Below are 20,366 nucleotides of genomic sequence, written 5' to 3'. Positions count from 1 at the left end.
CCATATATATATGGGTTTATTTCTGAACTCTATGTGCCTGTAGCTGTACCTGGCTTTGTAGTACCTGTTAATACTTTATAGAGTAGGTTTTCTCTCTTTGCCCTTCATTTTTGAATTTTACTTTCATATTAATAGACCTTTTATAGCATATGCTTTTAAATGGGTTTAAAATGGGTTTGTGGATTTTCTTTTTAAAGTCTAGAATTTATAGACTGATTTAGAAAAAGTTGGAGAAATTTCCCTATGAATATGGGCAAGGGAAAATAAGTCAATATAAAATTATAAAATAATTTAGACTAATACTAAAGAAATCCACTTCTTTTAGTGGCATATATTAGGCAGAATATAATTATGGAAGAAAAATTAACACAAGGAAAGCCAAGAGTGTGGCCTGCTAAGTAGAAAATTTTATTGTTAAGAGAAATGTGGACAACAGAACCAATAGAGAAAGAATATAAGGAATATGAAGAACAGGAGTTCAAATTACCTTCATGTTTATGATTTTGAGTTACCTTAATACTGATAATTCACTAAACAGTGGTTTCAGATTATGCTCTGTAGAATACCTAATGCTTTGTGAAACACCAAAAATACCCAAGGAAAGGAGTAATGGTGGCACTGATATTTGGAGCTGTGATTCAAGCAGAATACATTATTATTAATTGGCCCTGCACTGAGGTTTTATTGCAAGAAAGGATTCTTTAGCTCAAAAGCATTTGGAAATGATTTCAATACAATTAGTGAAATGTCTAAATGTTCAACATAGATGGCAAGTAATGCCAGTCATCCTTTTCAATGCCTATGGCAGACATTGCTGACTGAACATAGAACTTCCTGCTGCAGACTCAGATTTAGTCTCCATACAGCTCTCCATTTAGTCACTACCAATCAGTCAAAGTGTTGTGTGAGTCAAAACCCATTTACTATCTATAACAGAGGTATCCAATCTTTTGGCTTCACTGGGCCACAATGGAAGAATAAGAATTGTCTTGGGCCACACATAAAATATACTAACACTAACGATAGCTGATGAACTAAAAAAAAAAAAAAAAAAAAAAAAATGCAAAAACCTTATAATGTTTTAAGAAAGTTTACAAATTTGTGTTGGGCTGCATTCAAAGCCGTCCTGGCCACGAGTTGGACGAGCCTGATCTATATAGTACTAAGTTCTATAATTTTAGTGGACCTTCAGTACACTTAACATATTTTAGTCTAAGAAAGGTGTGAGCTAAATCTGTCAGATTAAAGAAAGAAGAAACTAGAAAAAAAGAGTAGTTGAATCGGAAATGAATCTGGGAAATACAAACTTAAGTAAGCATTTAAATAATGATCCTTACATTGTGGTTATGAGGAGTAAATGCTTACTACCAATTTGTTAATTGTGGAAAATCTTACAAAGCTCATTAAGTATGTGTTGAAGAGGCAATTGAAATCAGTCATGTTTTCAGTTAAGAAATTGGAGACACAAATAATTTTTTCTAAATTATAAAATTTAATCACTGAAAAGTTTAAACTTGCCAAATCAGTGAAAGAGTGGGAAACAAAATCTCTATCTCTTGGAAGTGCATCTTATGCTGTCTCCGTGGCCTTTGCTTTGTACCAATGTCTTGAAAGTTCTCTAAATCAAAATGTAGAAAAAGCATTTTTATGCATATTTGAATATTCATAAAGTAATGCATGTTAACATTAACAATTTTTCTTTTCAAGGATGAATATGTTTTGTGTTCTTTGAAGTCACTGCACTAATTGTGATGTAAATTTAAATTTAATTTTCTAAGCAGTGAAAATTATTTGTCTCTATTAACAGGTCTACTCTAATGTGATGCTGGGATTGAATTTTCCTAGGACTCCGTTTCAAGGTTGATTCGAAAGTCTTGTGGAAGATCTGGAAGAAACAGGTAAGTGTCCTTTTGGTAAAAATTGTCATTTGCTCATTGTGCTTGTTTTTAGCTTTCTGATGCTGATTTTACTCTTTAGTTTTTTTGGTTAAATATTTTTGCCCAAATGTTAAGAAGAAGTTGTCAGCGGACTATTGAGACATGTTAAGTATGGCAGTAGAAATATTTATCACTGCTATGGAGGTTCCCATTTCACTACTTGCTGCTGTCTTTCTATTAAACGTGGTATCACTTTTTAAAACCAGCATACACTTATGAGGAATATGAATTTGGCTTGAAATATTAAAAGTAAGTTATTAGGCAAGAAAAGCACTTGGAGAATCTTGTTACCATTGTGCTTGCCTTTTATTATGCTGGTCTTTTCAGTATTATTTTTTAAAAGTTCATTTGATATTGAAGTTTTGGGGGGAGCTGAAGTATTGAGGAAATAATGAGAATAATATACCAGTATAATTTTTTTTCTAGAAAATTTGATTTTTCTAATATAATTTTTGAGATCCAGTCAGCTATTTTGAAAGATTTGTTTTCTTTTTTAATATCACGTATCTTTAAATCTCGTGATAGTTTTCCTTGATATTTACAATGTTAACATATAAAGGTTCTCAATATGTAATATTTATGTAAAATTGGATTTTCAGTTTCACTGTTAAAAAGTAATGTCAGTCAAACAGTTTGTCATGAATATCCAAATTTAGAATAATATAATTTTAAAGGAAACCTAAAAGCAATTTTTGGCAGGGTTTGTATTTCAAAGCTTCTTAGTAGTTTATATCATTTCTTTCCCCAATCTTTACCTCAAGAGAGAGGGAAACCAAAATGCCCAAGCTTCTTCAGAATTCTTTATTAAGAATTTCACCATGGGCATAGCATAGGCCTCAAGACCTTCACTTTCTACCTAAATTTCTCTACCAATTTCTACAACTCTCTCAAGACACACTCCATAATTTCTCAGAGAGATTTTTGTCAATGTTCTTTAGTTACACAGTTAAATATTTCCCAGGTATTTTACCTTCTGTTTGGCCTGTGGATTGTTTTTTGGTTCATTTCTTACCAGTTTTATTATTTTACCAGATATACATTAAAATGATCCCACATTCATCTAGCATTTAAGATTTTCAAAGCACTTTGGCAACCTTTTACTTCATTTTACTCTTAATTTATGATGTAAGTAAGGTTGACATTATTATTATTTGGTAAGTGGAGAAGCAAAGACAAAGAATTAAAATGATCTGGGAAAAGTTATATAGCTTTTTGTGATTTTACAGCTAGTAATAAACAACTAGACATAGAACACATGTCTGCTAACACTCAATCTTTTTTGTGGTGAATGGGGACATTATTTGTAGGTTTGCCATAGATAATGGTTATACCAATATACTCTATACAACTTTTTGATATATAAGTTATTACTTTTAAGTAACAGGACGTTTGTATAATAGCAGAAGGAGTTTAGATTTATAATAAGCAGGAAGATCTGACAATGAATCAGGAAAGAATGAATCATGGAATCATGAAAGAAACTATTTTTAAAAAGTAGAGAATTTTCTTCCTAGAACAGAATATAATTGCACTTGAAGTTAGTCCTCAAACTGATTTTGGAATGTGCTACTTAGACTTTTGGTAGTTACATGTTTATAGTGGCAATTTTTAAATATTTTTAAACAAACACTAACCACATATTGTTGTAAATAGCGAATATGCATAATGACAAAGGTTCACCTTAATGGGAAGTGAATTCTGAAAAAGCATTGTTTTTTATCGTAAATGTATAGAATTTTGAACCCTTGAGCTGCAAGTATGATCATAAGGGAAGAAGAAAATGTTGGAGAAGCAAAGATTTTGGAGTCGGGTTGATAGGAGTTTTCATCCTTGCTGCTATTTTTTGGCTTTTTAAATTAACCTCTGTTAATTTTTGCTTCTCAGCTCTCACAGAGTAAAATAGGGGACTGATAGATCTGTTTATTGTATTATTGTAAAAATTTAGCACTTGGTACATAGCTATTTTCAAGAAATACTAGATTTTTTCTTCTCTGCTCCCTTCCCCCTAGAAAATCCCTAAATGGAACTTGGTTCAAACTTCCTATTTTCAAACAATTTTTTTTAGTTTTATCTCTGTTTCTCCTTTCAAAGAAATTAAATAACATGCCCTACATAATACTTATAAGATGGGAACTGAAATGTTTAATACAACTTATAACTGAGAGTATTTCTGTATGTGGGTAAATGCATAGTTGGGTATGTGATTGGGTGTGTTTTACTTCAAGATATTCACAGTATGTCAGAGTTTCCACTGCAAGACTATTAAACTCAAATGAAATATCAGTTTTAGATAATTCAATGAAGTAGAAATAATTTTCATTCACATATGTATAGAAAATTGCTATAAATTTCATAAATACGTATTAAAGATTAGGTATCATATGAAAATAATATTTGCTCTATTTTTCAAATTATTAAAAAGTAAATGGGCTATGTAGGAAGCTGATTTGGCGGACGGGGGTTGGGTCAGCAGTTCAGATAGATAGTGTACTGACATTCATTGTCAGAAGGAAACATTGAGCAAGACTGCAAATAGAGAGGGTATAGAGTGGAGCTATCGAGAATGCAAGGTTGGAAATCAGATTGCCTGGGTTTGAATGACAGTTCCAAAACAAACTTACCTTATGTGAAACCTTGAACAAGTTGCCAAGGCTCTTTTACACTTAATTTGTCAATCTAGAGAATAGAGATAACAGTTCCTATTTAATAGAGTTGACTTGAGGATTAATTGTGTGAATACATATAAAGGGCATAGTGAACGTTTAATGAACATTTAAAAAGTCAGTATTATTTTATTTTCTATTATATTCGTTTCAATGGTTGACTATATTATTCAGGCCACATGGCAAATACCCTGTATAGGATAATCTAATTTATGTCCAATCAAGGGTCTTACAAGAAATGCTAAATATGAGTTAATTCTGTATCTTAGTTATTTTACACTGTTATAACAAAGTACCATAGACTGAGTGGATTAAAACAGAAAATTATTTCTCACAATAATGGGTGCTGGAAGATTAAGTTCAGGGTGTCAGCCTCTGGTGAGGGCCTTCTTTCAGGTTATAGACTGCCATCTTCTTTCTCGTGTCCTCACATAGCAGAAAGGGGATGAGAGAACTCTCTGGGGTTCCTTTTATAAAAGAGCACTAATCACATTCATGAGGGCTCCATCTTCATGGCCTAACTACCTACCAAAGGTTCTGCCTCCTAGTACCATCACACTGGGGGGTAAGATTTTAACATAGGAATTTGGGAACAACACAAATATTCAGTGTATTGCATTATGTACCTGTGCTCTCTGTGTTTGGTTAGGATGTGTATTAGTTTTCCATTACTATATGATGAATTTTCATGTATTTAGAAGCTTAAAAACAACATACATATATCATCTCATAATTTTTGTGGATAAGGAGTCCAGGCACAGTTTAGCTCAGGGTCTTAAAAGGTTGCAAATCAAAATGTCAACCAGGTTGTATTTTCATTTAATGCTCAGGGTCCTCTTCCAAACTCACGGGTTTTTGGCTGAATTCAGTTCACTGCAGTTTTAAGTCTGAGATCCTCAGCCTCTAAATTCCACCTACAGTTCCTCCCATGTGGCACTCTCCATACACAGTTTACAAATAGCAGCTTGCTTCTTTAAAGCCAGTGGGAGAGTCTATACTGCATGCTAGCAAAATGGAATATATATATGCTCTCTCTCTATATATATATATAGCATTAATACACATACACACATATGTGTGTATATATGGATGTGTGTGTGTATATGTATGTGTATGTGTGTATGTATATTAATCATCAAAGTGACAACCCACAACCTTTGCCATATTCTGTTGGCTGGAATCAAGTCACAGATTCTGCCCACACTCAAGGGGAAGGAATTTTACAGGGCATGAACATGGGGGCCACCCTAGAGACTGTCCACCAAAGCATGTTAAACTTAACATTCATGAAATATGTTAAAGTTTTATAATTATGTTATAGTTAATAATGAGAATATTGTTGAAACATGTAAAATTTTATTTTCATAGAGTTTTCTTACAGTATAATTCCCAGCAGACTATTCCTCTTTGCCTAAAATTCATCCATTGTTTCAAGCTGGCTAAAACCACCAGACTAATTATAGCCTAGTGTGGTATTTAGTATACTCCAGAATGTGGCAAAACCCAAATATCTTACCTTTTCTCTTTACTCTGATATGTATACCTGTAACTACATGTTTTACGCTTTCTTGCCTACATCTTTGTCAATGTACATCTTTCTCATCGTTTCTGTCCCATTCTCTATCTTTCTAAAGCACATTTACATTTCTACCTTTTCCACTATATTTTTCTTACTTCTTACCTCCTTTTTAGCTAGGCTAGGACTTTTTCTGCATAGTATCATACCCTATCATAGTCAATCGGATGTTACAGACATGTGATCATTAATCTCATTCCCTTGCTGCCCATAGAGATCACAGAATGTTGCTCATTTGTGTGTTTCTTACAATGTCGCATATAATAGTATCTTTAGAAATATTCATTGAATATGTAAAACACCTTCTTGATTTAGAACAGTGGTCTAACAGCCAGTATTCAGTTTGACAGTCATATTTCAGAAGATGTTCTTTATAAGTTATTCATTCTTATTTTGGCTCAGTAATTTGAAATATATACCTCAAATAACCCTTAAGTTACTTGTGAGAATCCATTACAACTTACACCTTTGAAACCAATAACAGATGGGAAAAACATGAATCACTGGAGTCCAGAGGGATAGCTGTGGTAGGCAGCCTCTAAGATAGTCCCCATTTTCTGGTTTTCACCCCATTATATTTTTCCCGCCCATATTTACCAGGGTCAGCCTATGTGATCAACAGAATATGGCACAAGTTCTATTTGCTGGTATGTTGCTTTTCTGATTAGGTTATGCACGATATTGAGATATCTATTTTGAGTTTCCTTTCTTTCTCCCTCTCTCTTGCCTCTAACTCTCTCTCTTTCTGCCTCCATCTTTGTCTCTGTTTCTGTCTCTCTCATTCTTTCAAATGACTTGCTCTGGGGGAGGCTGGCTGCCATGGAGAGGTATTCATAGTGAGGAACTAAGCCATTTGGCAAACAGCCAGGAAGGAGCCTACAAACAACTTGCAACTTCCTGAAAGACTCTGAGTCTAAGCCACCCAGCTAAACCACTCCTTGATTCCTGAACCTCAGTAACTATTTGAGATATGATATAATTTGGCTGTGTCAGCACCCAGATGTCATCTTGAATTGTAGTTTCCATAATCCCTACATGTCATGGGAGGGACCAGGTGGAGATAAGTGAATCATGGGGCGGTTCCTCCATCCTGTTCTTGCGATAGTGAGTTCTCAGGAGATCTGGTGGCTTTATGGGGGTCTTCCCCCTTCACTGGGCACTCATTCTCTCTCCTACCACCCTGTCTTCAGAAGAGGTGCCTTCTGCCACTATTGTAAGTTTCCTGAGACCTCCCCAGCCATGTGGAACTGTGAGTCAATTAAACTTGTTTCCTTTATAAATTACCCAGTTTCAGGTATTTCTTCATAGGACCGTGAAAACAGACTAATACAAGATAATAAATAGTTTTGTTCTAAACTGCTAAGTTTGGGTGGTAATTTTTATTCACTCATAGATAATTAATACATTATATGATATTTCAACCCTAAAATTATATCCACAAATTTCAGCACTGCCCTTGACCTTGAGGGGAATATAAAGATTAACAGTATACCAAATATAATGTCTCTCAGGTATATGTAATAGAAGAGATAGGTATGTATATTTACAAGATAGTGAGCCAAATGGAAAGAAAATGCGAAATGTTTAGATTCACCTGGAATACTGATTTTGCAACATGCAGAAGCCGCTTTTAATATCTTGCCCATTGACCACATCAGTGTTGGAGAGTCATGCTTACTCATGTGCTAGTCTGATACTCATTCTTTGTAGAAGAGCTGCTTGGAAAAAATACCCATGTGCTAACAGGATCTGGGCTTGCAGAATCTCTTTTACTCATCTATCATGATAGTTTCTGATATTTTTTAATGTCCTTTATGGATGTGTAAATACTAGAGTCACATGGAAGTATCTAGATATGTGTACACATATTTGAAGCATTGAGCTCACTAGAAAAAATAATACATTTGGTTTCCAGAAAAGTGAATTGAAAAGTATGTATCAGCAAGTAATAGAACAACATTAAAAATATAAATAAATAAATTCTCAGCTGGCTGTGGTGACTCACGCCTGTAATCCCATTACTTTCGGAGGCCGAGGCGGATGGATCACCTGAGGTCAGGAGTTAGAGACCAGCCTGACAAACATGGTGAAACTCCATCTCTATTAAAAATACAAAAATCAGCTGGGCGTGGTGATGGGCGCCTGTAATCCCAGCTGCTCAGGAGCCTGAGGCAGGGTAATCCCTTGAACCCGGGAGGCGGAGGTTGCAGCGAACTGGGATTGTGCCACTGCACTCCAGCCTGGACAACAGAACAAGACCCTGCCTCTAAATAAATAAATAAATAAATTCTCATTAAACCATCATTCCAAATTTCATTCCTATTTATATGATGATAGAATTTGGAGAAACATAATGCACTATATTTAAAAAAGAGAAAATGAAAACTTGTTCATATTTTTTAAATTAGAGTTTATGTTTATAGTTTTAAATTTGTGGCTTGGAACTATCCACTAGTAAAATTTTTGATATCATTATACAAAATAGAAAATATGGATTTTAACTGGCCTGCTTTTCAATTCAACTGAACATTAAGTACCCTTTTAATGGTCTTATTTGCTGGGAAGTGCACCATTACAATAATCTGCTTTTTACAGCCCATATCAAATATGAACCAGCATCACTTATTACAAAGTTTGTGCTTTGGGAGACATTTTCACGGCATCTAACAGTACTATCCTACATTTCTTGGAATTAGTCTTTAATGATATCATTTTCCAAAATGAGTTGTTGCTCAAACTTACTGATTGTTTTGTGGTTAAAATCTAATCCAGCAGCTATATTTAAAATGTCATACAAATTTGTAAGGAAAGGTTCACTGAAACTACTGTTACATTAGTAATTGTATGAAAATGCTATAGAAGAGATACCATGCAGCTTGAATGTTTTTCGTTTTTTTCCCTTATATGATATCCAAGGGATGACTGTGAAACCTCATTTTAAACTGTTGGCAATTTGAGTTTTTACTATTGTCTGCCAGAGAACAGAGGACTATTACTGTAGGTGTCATGTAAAATGAAGTTATAGTCTGAAGCCTCCTTTTAGCTGTCAGCCTTATTAAGGAGCTCTTCATGTGTTGAACCTGGCACCTGGTATTGTATAAGCAATGCATGTGAGAGCCTGGGGAGAGCTTTCTTTCTCTGTTCTGTGGCCTTTATTAGGCTTGGCTCACATTTTCACTGTTGCTTTGCCTTATTCCAACTTTTTAGCTGCACCTCACAGCACAGTAGGTCTAATGTAGATTGACTCCTTTGCCTGAAGACTGATTGAAACTTGTGTCTCAGAGTTGCTAATGCTCACTGAACCATTTTATTGAAGATAAAGTAAATAAAATAGATTGCCATATGAGAATTCTCTGAAATCAAATGGAATAATTTGGCAGGTTTAGGCCCATAAAGAAAGCAAAGCAGTGAAACAGAATACTTTTTATGTTCAGTATATTAAGGGGTAAATATTCTTGATATATTAGACCTAAAATATTTAGATTTTTCAGTACAATTAAATGTTAAATATAATTCTCAACTGCCATGTCATTTTTGATGTTAAACAATGGGCTTTCTCCAAGAGAGTAATATGAATAAAAACTTTTGGAACTACAATATTGTGATGATTTTTTTTCTTTCTCTTTTTGTGACACTTAAGTGCGTGGATCAGTAATCTCAGATAATTTAATAAGCAACACAAATGGATGGATTTGCCAGAGTACACTTTAGAATCCCAAGTTTGGAAAATAGCAGTAAACCTTAGCCCACCCAAAGATGACGTTAATCTTGAGCATTTTATTCTTTAATCAAGATTATGTGTTCACATAAGAACAACCTTTTCTGAAAAGTATCCTGTGGAGTTTTTTTTTTTTTTCTTTTTTGAATGAGACTGTTAGGTGTATTCAAAGAATAATTATAATATATGTGTTTTACATATCATGTGAAATAATTAGGGGAAGGAAGAAAAATGTTAGGGTGACCTTAGCATCTTGAATCCTGTGAACTTACAATAGCATATAGTAGCACAGTAACATTGACACATTTGATTTGTGAAATACAAAGTATTTCAAATATATTGAAACAAATATATTGTTTTGTTTCTTTGACAATATATTTGTTACTTTGACAATATATTTGTCAAAATATTTGTCAAAATATATTGTCAAAGTATATTTGTCAAAGTAACAAATATATTGACACATTTGATTTGTGAAATACAAAGATCTGAGCCCTTGCATGAAGATATTTTGAACATCCGATGCAGAGAAATGAAGATCTCTGATTGCCTGGGTCAGATGAAAAGTAAACATTTATAGAGGCTAGATCAATAAAAGAATTTTGTAAGAAAATTTCTGAAGTTGCTGATTAAAGGTAGTATCTCTCTTCAACCTTATAAAGATTCTGTTACATTAATGCTTTCTCTTATAATGTATCTTGTGGTTTCTCCAAATTCAAGATAATTTCCATCTGTGCCTCTCTTAAATGTGTATAATTTTTTAAAAAATTTTGCTAATATATTTCATTTGTTTCACAGGTGATGATTTATGCTTACTTTTAGTTATATCCACTATATGCATTTTTTTTTTTTTTCTGTCAAGCTGCTCTTTATTTCAGGGAGAGGGCAGGGCAGGGGGCTCAGTCTTTCTTAGCAGCGACTTTCCTCATGGTGCCCAGAACCTTTCTCAGCTCCTGCTGCTTCCTCTTGGCGCGGATGTGTCCCCATCCTTTTCTTGATGAATTTCAGGGCCCGTTTGTCCTTGGAGACCTTCAGTAACTCGAACCCACACACCTCTCGGATCATGTCCCGCACAAACTTGTTGTGTTTGGTCAGGCTCTCGTGGTGACGGCTGTGCCTGGGCTGGCTCACGTTCTTGGTCACCTTGTGGCCCTTGTTGAGGCCCATGGTCATAGGGGTTACCCAGAGCTAGGGCTGCTGCTTTTCGATGGTGGCCATAGCAGAAGCATTTTTTGCCTCAAAGTGCCCAATAGTCCATCAGTTCGCACTACTATTAACTATTTTTTGTAATGATTTTCACCAACCCTGCCGCAGTTAGACATAAAGGATACATTGCATTCTCATAAGAACAATAAGCCATCTGAAAGAAATCCTTGACACTGTTTTGCCTTTTAAAGTAATGTTGTCAGTCAAGAGCTGCTTTAGCTCTTGACCATGACTTTGACTCTTTTCCCTCCATGGGATTCAGTCAGTTTCGAGGTTCAGACAGTTTCACGGTTCAGGCTGTTTCCAAAAGTATGTGAGGCTGAATAAGAATAAACATGCTCCATGTTCCCTTGTGAGTGAACTGAGAGGTTATCACATTGCAGTTTTTCCTCATGTAGTGGTGCTGAAAGTATAATCAGTTACCCAGTATTATGAAAATAATGCTCTATGTTTAGTGTTCCAGTGCCCTTATATTGTATACTTATCTTTATTATTATATTCTATACTTATTTCCTTCTGATTGATCAGAAAATGTTAAAGTCTGTTCTTTTATCTAGAAGTACATCTTATTTGCTATGGACTCCAACCATTTCTTTCTTTTGAGATTTTGGTTTTGAGTGTGAACTTGCCCTCAGGAAATCATGTGTCAGGAAAAGTTTTCTCAAAATGAGAACAACATTACATGGAAATCTGACAAGGCTTAGTTCCTTTAACAATGTATTCTAAACTTGTAGCAACATGCCAAACTGCAGATCAGAGAATTTGTAGCAGAAGAGCTGTGCTTGGTAAGTCATTTCCTGTGCTCACCCTTGACTTCTCCTGTCTCTCTATTCACCACTTGTTCCTGCTTTGTCTTTATGCTTCATTCTCCTTTGCAAAATGCTTGTCTTCTTTACATTGTTCGTATTAAGTAGTGTATGTTCTTTGGTATTACTGTCTGGTCTCTCAGTCAGCACCGTGAGCTTAGAATAGTAACAAAAGTAATAGTAATAACATTAATAATACTATTCAACATGTTGCAGTGTCAGGTATTCTTCTCAGTTATCCACCAGCATTAGCTCCTTGAATATTCACAATCTAATTGTTATATACTTGTGAGGTAGAAGGTAGAAGTCTTCATTTTACAGATGAAGGTGTGGGGCTCAGAAACGTTAAATAATTTGCCCAGTGTTACCTAGTTACTGTGTGACAGAACTAAGACTTGAACTAAGGCAGTTTAGCTTCAAAGCTCTCCAGAACTCTATTGCCCAGGACTATTGAACAACATCTCCTCTCATGTGGTTTCACTCGTGGCCTAACACACAGTATGTAATTTAAGCATAAAGAGGTTTATGATGCAGTTCCACACCTGTATATTAAATTTTTGGAAGCTAGCATAGTCGAAATCAGTTAACTTCTGAATTATAGAATGCATTTTAAATAAATCACTTTTCTTTCAAATAGAGACACGTGGACTAAGGTGTGGAAATATTAGTAAGAACTCATGAACCATACATACAGAATTAGAAAGAATGACTTGTATTTAGTGTTTCAGTCAACTGAAAGGGATTGTTTCATATACTTTAAAATTTTAGTAGGCTAACATGCATTCTGAAACTTTTTTCAGTATAGGTTTAATTGTCTTACATAATTATGACAAAAATATGCTAAAACTGAACGTTGCAATCTTAAAAATAATACTGCTGAAGGTAAATAACTATACAATATATCATTCAAGATGCTTTTGTGAGTAAAAAGGATTCTGTTAGTATTTACCCCAAGCAATAGGTATGTATTGGGACTATCTTGGGTGAAGATGTATGGATATTCTACTTGAAGCAGAAGCTGTTAGTTGTCATTCCAATATCCTTTCTTCTCTTTTTTCTTTGATAACAGAACTCTGATATTATTAAGACATACTTTATTACTATACATAGCATATACTTCATGGGAAACTGACCCCATATCTAGTTCCAAGAGGTGGATCCTGACTAGGTAAAACCAATTATGATGATCCTATTCTTTTCCCAGTATAGCTTATTTATATTTTATTATTAATTTAATAAATATTAAATAATGTGAAGTAACTTCTCTAAAGTTATATAAATAAATAAATTTAGTGTTTAATTTATTAAACATGAAGCCCTTTCTACCTCTTGATCAACTGAGATAGTAACTTTCTATTTAATATATTTTGACGTAGAATTTTTGTCACTTAAAGTTATAAATATTCTAACTAATATACTCATTTTAATCATTATTTGAGGAGTCGAACTCTCACCAGACTTTCACATTACAGGGATTTCTATTTGCATAATGCAGGGTGGGTTTAGGGAAGAGGACTGAGGAGCTTAATAGGGAAAACAGGAATAGAAGTTTATCTCCCAAGAGTTCAGAAAGGTTATTAAAATGAATCGAAAAGTGGTTTCTTTGTCTTTTGTCTTCTGAAAATGATTTAAGGAAATCAAAGGATTACACAGTACTCATTTACACTTTCAGGTTGACATAGATATTCCTTGCAATTTCTGTGACATTTTCTTACAGGAAGGCTTATTCCAATTCTTCCAGCAACTACCCTAACACACACTTACACACTCACACACACACACACACACAACTTCACTTTTGGTGGGATTTTTGAGAGGGAATGGAAAAGAGATTTAAGCTACTAGTTTTTTCTTATCTGAAGATAGCTGCTTCTCTGGTTCTTATTGTTATACTTTAGGCAATTAGATATATAGATTATATATTTCTTTACATCACAGATGACGATTCAATCTATATAACCATAGGAAAGGGAACTGGTTAAGTTAGAGTATATAAAACAATATAATAACAAATAATATTTAGATAAATGAATAATGCAGGTGTGAAGCACTATTTAAATAACATATTTTCCTTAAAATATGTATTTATTTATTAGAAAATTATATGCAAAAATATCATTGATTATTTCTGGGAGACAGGTATATAAAAGATTTTCATTTTCCTATTTATATATTTAATTATTTTCTATATTATTTCAACTTTGTTCATCAAACACATTTTTTTTCCTGAAACAAGAACAAATATTAAAATAAAATAGGAAAAAGTTCTTATTCTCAACTGGCTGCAATTCTCTGAGTAGTACACTACTATAGGTATAATTAACCAGATGCCTCATTGCTCAAGCATTCTTAGTAATAAAGATTTAATATATTTTTTCTTGTGTTTCTGCTCAGAATTTTAATACCTATAAAGACAATGTTGTTGTGAATCACAACATCATTAGAAACTGGAATTTTCACTTGGAGAGTTTTTTTTTTTTTCTTGATATCTGTACACTTTTCAAAACATGTAAATGTTAGCTGCTAACTGGCTTATCTTTAAAAACTGTCTTTCATAAAATCTGAAAAGCACTCCTTTTCATTGTGAGAGATAATTTAGAATTAATCCTAAGACAGAACTGACGAAGCCACGTGATTCTTAGCCCCATGAGAATGAGATACAAATCCCCTTTTACACAACCATGTTTTAATTCTCCCTTTACTAATATGAAATGTAAACTTTTAGATATATATTTGAGATATATTATTTCAAAAAGCAATATAATGTAAATGGTTGATATACTCAAATTGGAATTCACATTCCCTATCTTAACGAAATAGTCATATAAATGCCCTAATTGCAGAATAGCCATAATTTTGACAGCCAAAAAGAGTGATACATAGACCATCATTAGTGCTGTTTTTCAAAACGCTGAAAACCAGACAAGTTAGAAACAAAACACATGTTACTTTGATATAAGCATCATTGAACTTCTGGAAAATTCATTCTATATTAAGAATATAAAAATACCTTTATTTCATACATAAAATAAGGTTAGGTCTAGTCACAAGTTTTTTAGTTTCACAAATATTTGGAGAAAGTCTTGAAAGATGTGATAGCATTCCTCATTATTGTGGATGGCTACCAAACATAACTCCTGTCCACACATGTTAACCATGTCTCAAATTGTTGCTACATTCAAAAATTCTCCCCATAATTTTCAAAACTCCTGTTAAATAGTGCTATGCCCCTCACTGAGGAGCTTTGGTTTTGGTACCGGGAGACCTAAGTGCTTCATCTCTGCTACCATCTGTGAAGTTGGACAAATGTGTTTATCTTTCTGAAGTTCAGGTCTGTGATTTATTTATGGAAAATGACATAAATGAAAAGGACATTTTGCACTGGGTGTCTGTCATCTCTTTTAAAAGTATAACATTTTGTAATTCTGTAAAATAAAGTCCCTATCTTATCAGCATAACTTGGAGGAACCCTCTAAGAATGTTTGTTTAGAAAGATTAACTTTCTAAAATGATTCCCTTGCATCTCAAGACCTGGTCAACACCTTAAACAATGAATATTTCACCTGACTTCCAGTACTTGGGATTTGTATAAATTCTCTGTGGCTTTCTGCCATACTTTTTAGGCAGCTCATTGAAGGTAATTAAAATGGTAGAAGTATCACTCATCACTATATGACAACATTTGACAAGTTCATCATTAGTCATTTGTATAAAAAGCAGAAGTGATTAATGATAAAAAGCAGAAGTAAATCTCTGAGGCTGTTGATTAGTAGAAGTCAACCCATAATTTACTCTTATTGAATTTTAACTTCTAGATTGTAATTATCATGATTACTTAACAATATTTATTGACTGCTGTCTTACATGTAATTCCATATTTTGATCTTTGTTAACTAATTCAAATTTTTGTAGGAATCTCCATGTTATAACAGTGGTTGGTAGAGCATGCATTCGCACATGTGCAAATATGATTCATTCAGAGAAATCACCATATACATCTGTATAGTCACAACATATGAACTTTTGATGGTAAAACCATTGGGTTTTAGAAATTTATATATATGTACAAATACTCATTTATTAGTGCAAACCTATATGGAAGTTCCTACGTGCTTCGTACTTCTCAGTTTAAAAGCACTTTAAATATATTAAATCATATAATACTCAACAACTTCAAGAGGAGTTCATACTATCATTTATTCCATTTTAAAATAAACATAATTTGAAGTTAGTAAGAATAGAGACAGTATTTAAACTTAAGCAGTTTGGTTTTAGAATCTGTAATTTTAACCTATGAATTATTGTGATGGACACACCGAAAGATAACTCTATAATGAGCCAAAGTTTTGTATAATTCCCTTCCACTGAGTGAGGGTGGAACCTACGACTTGTTTCTAGCTAACAAATATGGCACAGATGATAGAATAGTCATTCCATAAATATATGAGACTCCATTGTAGCAGACTGGAGCAAGTGATTATTCTGCTGGACTTGAAGAAGAAAGCTGCCATGTTTCTGAGAAGACTGGGAAATGGCCACATGGTAAGGAACCGTCAACAGCCTCTCAGGAGTTGAAAGGAGCCCCAGCTTAGAGCCAAAAAGAAAATGGAGATCTCGGTCCTACAAATCCAGGAATGAATTCTGCCGATGATCAAGTGAGCTTAGAAGAGGGTCCTGAGCTCAAGAAAAAGAACACAGCCTGGTTTATACCTTAACTGCAATCTTGTGAGAGCCTGAGCAGATGACTCAGCTAAGCTATGCCCAGATACCTGAGTTACAGAAATTGCAGGGTAATAAATGCATGTTCCATTATGCATCAAGTTAGTCATAATTTGTTACATAGCAATAGGTAGCTAATACAATTTTGAATAGTTGAAATAAAACCCCATATCACTTATTTTTAAATAAGTAATTGTCACAGATAACGTGGAAGTTGAAATGATTTTTGAAGATAAAATTGAGCTGTTTGGAATTTTGACTATGTGATTGTGAAAAATCCTACACATACAAAAAGAGATATGATTGAAGGCAATGATATTTGCATCTGGGAAGATTTTAAGACATGTTTGAGAAATAGGAGATATTTATTAAAGAACTTATGATGTTTTAAAGGAAATCTCAACTTATAAAGTGAATTTGAAAGTCATTGAGGGATGTTAGTAGAAGGCTTGTTTGACCAAAGCACTGGAGCAGAGAATGACTGCACATAGAGCATTCATCTTTCATGCCCTCTAGTAATCATTTTCCTTACCTCTTTTCTTTGTAGATCATTTTTAAACCTTTGTTTCCTGTTTAATCTCTTTTATAACCAGAGTTTTACTCCTTCTGCATTTTTAATCTGCTCACCCTTTTCTATTTGTTGTCTGCCTTAGAAATATGAAGTTAGAGGTTTTAAAAAATCTTCTTATTGATAATATACTTTTAATCTCAACTTTTGGGGCAAGTTAACTCATTTCTTTATAGTTTAGTTATTGGTTAGTTGTGAACTTTGTGACTCACTGTGATTAATAATTTGTAAAATAAGTTAATTTTAAACAAAGTGTGTAAAAGTAGAATATTGACTGCCTAAACTGATACTCTAAGAATGAAACATGAGATGTTTTATTCTCTTATTTATTATTTCACATTTTATGGCTGCAGGCTTTATACCTTTATGAAATCTTTAATAATTTTTAAGTATATTGATGAGAATAAGTATGGCGAATACTTAACAGAAGGAATTCAAATGCAATTATAATTAGATATATAGTACATTGTAGTCTAAGTAATAACAAATAGGTAGGTGGATTTACTTTAAATATTTTAAAGCTGTTACTATAGGATTGTTTGCTTGTGCTATTACAAGTGACCTAGTACTTGTGGTCACAGAAAGTAGCCTTTAGCAAACAAAATAAACACTCTAGCTTCTAAAGGTCTTTAATGAATATGGGTTTCCAAGTTTTACATCTTAAACTCTAGTGGCTAATCATGTGAAGAATGGTAAATAAGTGTGGGGAGGCTCAATGCTAGACTGCAGAATAAATAAAATTTGTAAATAAAAAAATCATTCATTTTTATCCTTCACTTTTATATTGTTAAAATAGAGGCTGGGCATGGTGACTCATGCCTGTAATTCCAACTTTGGGAGGCTGAGGTGGCAAATCACTTGAGGCCAGGAGTTCAACACCAGCCTGGCTAACATGACAAAATTGTCTCTGCTAAAAATACAAAAATTAGCCAGAAGTGGTGGTGCATGCCGGTAGTCCCAGCTAGTCGGGAGGCTGAGACATGAGAATCACTTGAATCCAGGTTGTGGAGGTTGCAGTGAGCCAAGATCGCGCAACTGCACTCCAGCCTAGGTGACAGAGCAGGACTCTGTCTCATTCATATATATATATATATATATATATATACACACACACACACACACACACACACATATATATATATATAGAGAGAGAGTGTGTACATGTGGAAATTTCATAAATTGAAGTTCAGAATACTTCTTTCTCTATAATCCATGTTCTCTTAATGATACTTTGTCTTTACTGTTAATAGTTAACTATTTCCCACATGTTCTTCTTTGCACATCCACAAAAATGGTTTGAAATGTTTCTGAAGCAACATTAAAGGCATTTAAAAATAGAATAGAACATTTAAGAACAGAAAGCAATTCTGTGTGCTGAAAAGACATTAACTATACAAATAGTAAGCTAGATATATATTTTATCATTAAATATTTTATAAAATTTTTACTATGCTGTCTTATTCTGGATATTTTAAAAAGATTGTCATTTGTATCATTAATATAAGAATGAAAAAATACAATATGCTTGACCTCATTTGACTTTCTGACGTTGAATCATTTAAAAGGTTTGTAAGACGTTTAATTACCAAAAGGTATGATCATTATTCATCTCATCATTTGATATTTAACGTCAACTGAATTGCCTCCCTGGAGTGCACTGTGTTTCACAGATCAATGAATTTACCACGATCTTGAAGGAGAGCTTTAAACGTTCATTGAAAAGAAGGAAAAATATATCCCTCTTGTAAAATGGCTTACGTATTCATTTCATCAGCTTCATAATTATTTTATTTACTTCTGTGAATAAGTCTCCTTATAACAGTATTTTTGAAGTTTTACATATCCTTTAAGTAAATTAAATTATAGTGTTAATCAGATATGTTTTACTCAAATGCACTGAAAATTCTGTAACAGAGAAATACAGAGGTAGATTTCTTGAATAAATTCTACTTTTGAGAGCTATCTTAAATGACTCTTATTTAAAATATGATTCTCAATATTCAGTACAACTTCTGTAAAATGATTCTTATAAAAGCATTATTTTATATTCCATCCAGTCCTTACACATTTATGAGGAAATTGTACAGTAAGAAGTTTACAACTGGAAGAGGAATTGTTCCTTCTTTCCCACTAGCTCCTTGGATGCTCCCTAGTTCTGATGTCATATCATTGAAACGCAGTTAATAAAAACACTCAAAGTTTATTGTGTTTGCTCCATGCCAGATCTTCTAATCACTTTATACATCTTAACTCATTTAATATTTCACCAGTCTTAAAATGTGGGTACCACTATTCCCATTTTTTGCAATTATATAACTTGCCCAAGGTCACGTAGCTAATAAATAGAAGAACCAGACTTGGGCCCTTGTGAGTGGGTCTTAACCACTTGTACATACTGTCCCTTGGGCAGAAGAGGAGAGTCATAAAAAAAGCAGTTGGGCTTTTTCTTTTTTACACTTTAGCCAAACTAATGTTAATCTTAATGAAAAATAATATAAGCCATCACTTTCTGTGCTACCCCTAATCTGTGGTGGTTTGGAGAACAGAAGTTATATATATTAAAATTATAGGATGCTCAGTGTATTATTAGGTTAGCCAGAGTACCAGGTCTGATATTTGATTTTACCCTATTTACATGTAGTAAGTCAACCTGTTGCTGTTTTGTGGATTCTGGCAGAAAACATGAAACTCTTAGAGCGAAAAGACTAATTACAGCACAGCAAGCCACGTGAATATTCATTTCCTTTGCTCCCAAGTGCTGCAGGGGTGATACAGTATGGCCCAAATGGATCCTGTGCACGCACAGGGTATTCATTACAGCTGAGGAACACTCAGCTAGGAATATCTGCTACTTTTATAGAAAGCAATAAGCAAACCTGCTCTTTGTCCCAGATATAATACCTTATCCCTTAAGGTTATTCACTGCAAACACAACCCTAAGAAATACGCCAGGTGAAAACTGCATAGAATCTGTATTCTTAGTGCATCTGGCAAAAGGAATAGGAGGGCCAGAAGCTCATGGAGAATGTCTTTATCAAGTCTGAACCCTGCACTATGTTAGTTTCTTATGGCTGCTCTAATAAATTACTGCAAACTTAGTGGTTTAAGACAACATAAACTTATTATCTTATAGTTCTGGAAGTCTGAAGTATGACATGGATTTCACTGGTCTA

At 33.8% G+C, this 20,366-nt stretch overlaps 1 protein-coding gene and 1 pseudogene across 1 annotated transcript in view; one reads left to right on the top strand and one right to left on the bottom strand.

Annotated features, from left to right (window-relative positions):
* Positions 1–20,366, top strand: part of FOXP2 (forkhead box P2) — a 596,683-nt gene that overhangs the window by 201,592 nt on the left and 374,725 nt on the right. The window contains exon 3 of the mRNA XM_031664851.1: positions 1,808–1,898. The gene's annotated coding sequence lies outside the window, so the exon portion shown is untranslated. The remainder of the gene's footprint in view (positions 1–1,807; positions 1,899–20,366) is intronic.
* LOC116274490 lies at positions 10,794–11,067 on the bottom strand (annotated as a pseudogene).

The sequence above is a fragment of the Papio anubis genome, chromosome 4 (genome assembly GCF_008728515.1).
Source record: "Papio anubis isolate 15944 chromosome 4, Panubis1.0, whole genome shotgun sequence".
Lineage (NCBI taxonomy): Eukaryota > Metazoa > Chordata > Mammalia > Primates > Cercopithecidae > Papio > Papio anubis.
Note: the sequence above shows the minus strand (reverse complement) of the source record. Positions and strands in the feature narration are given on the sequence as shown.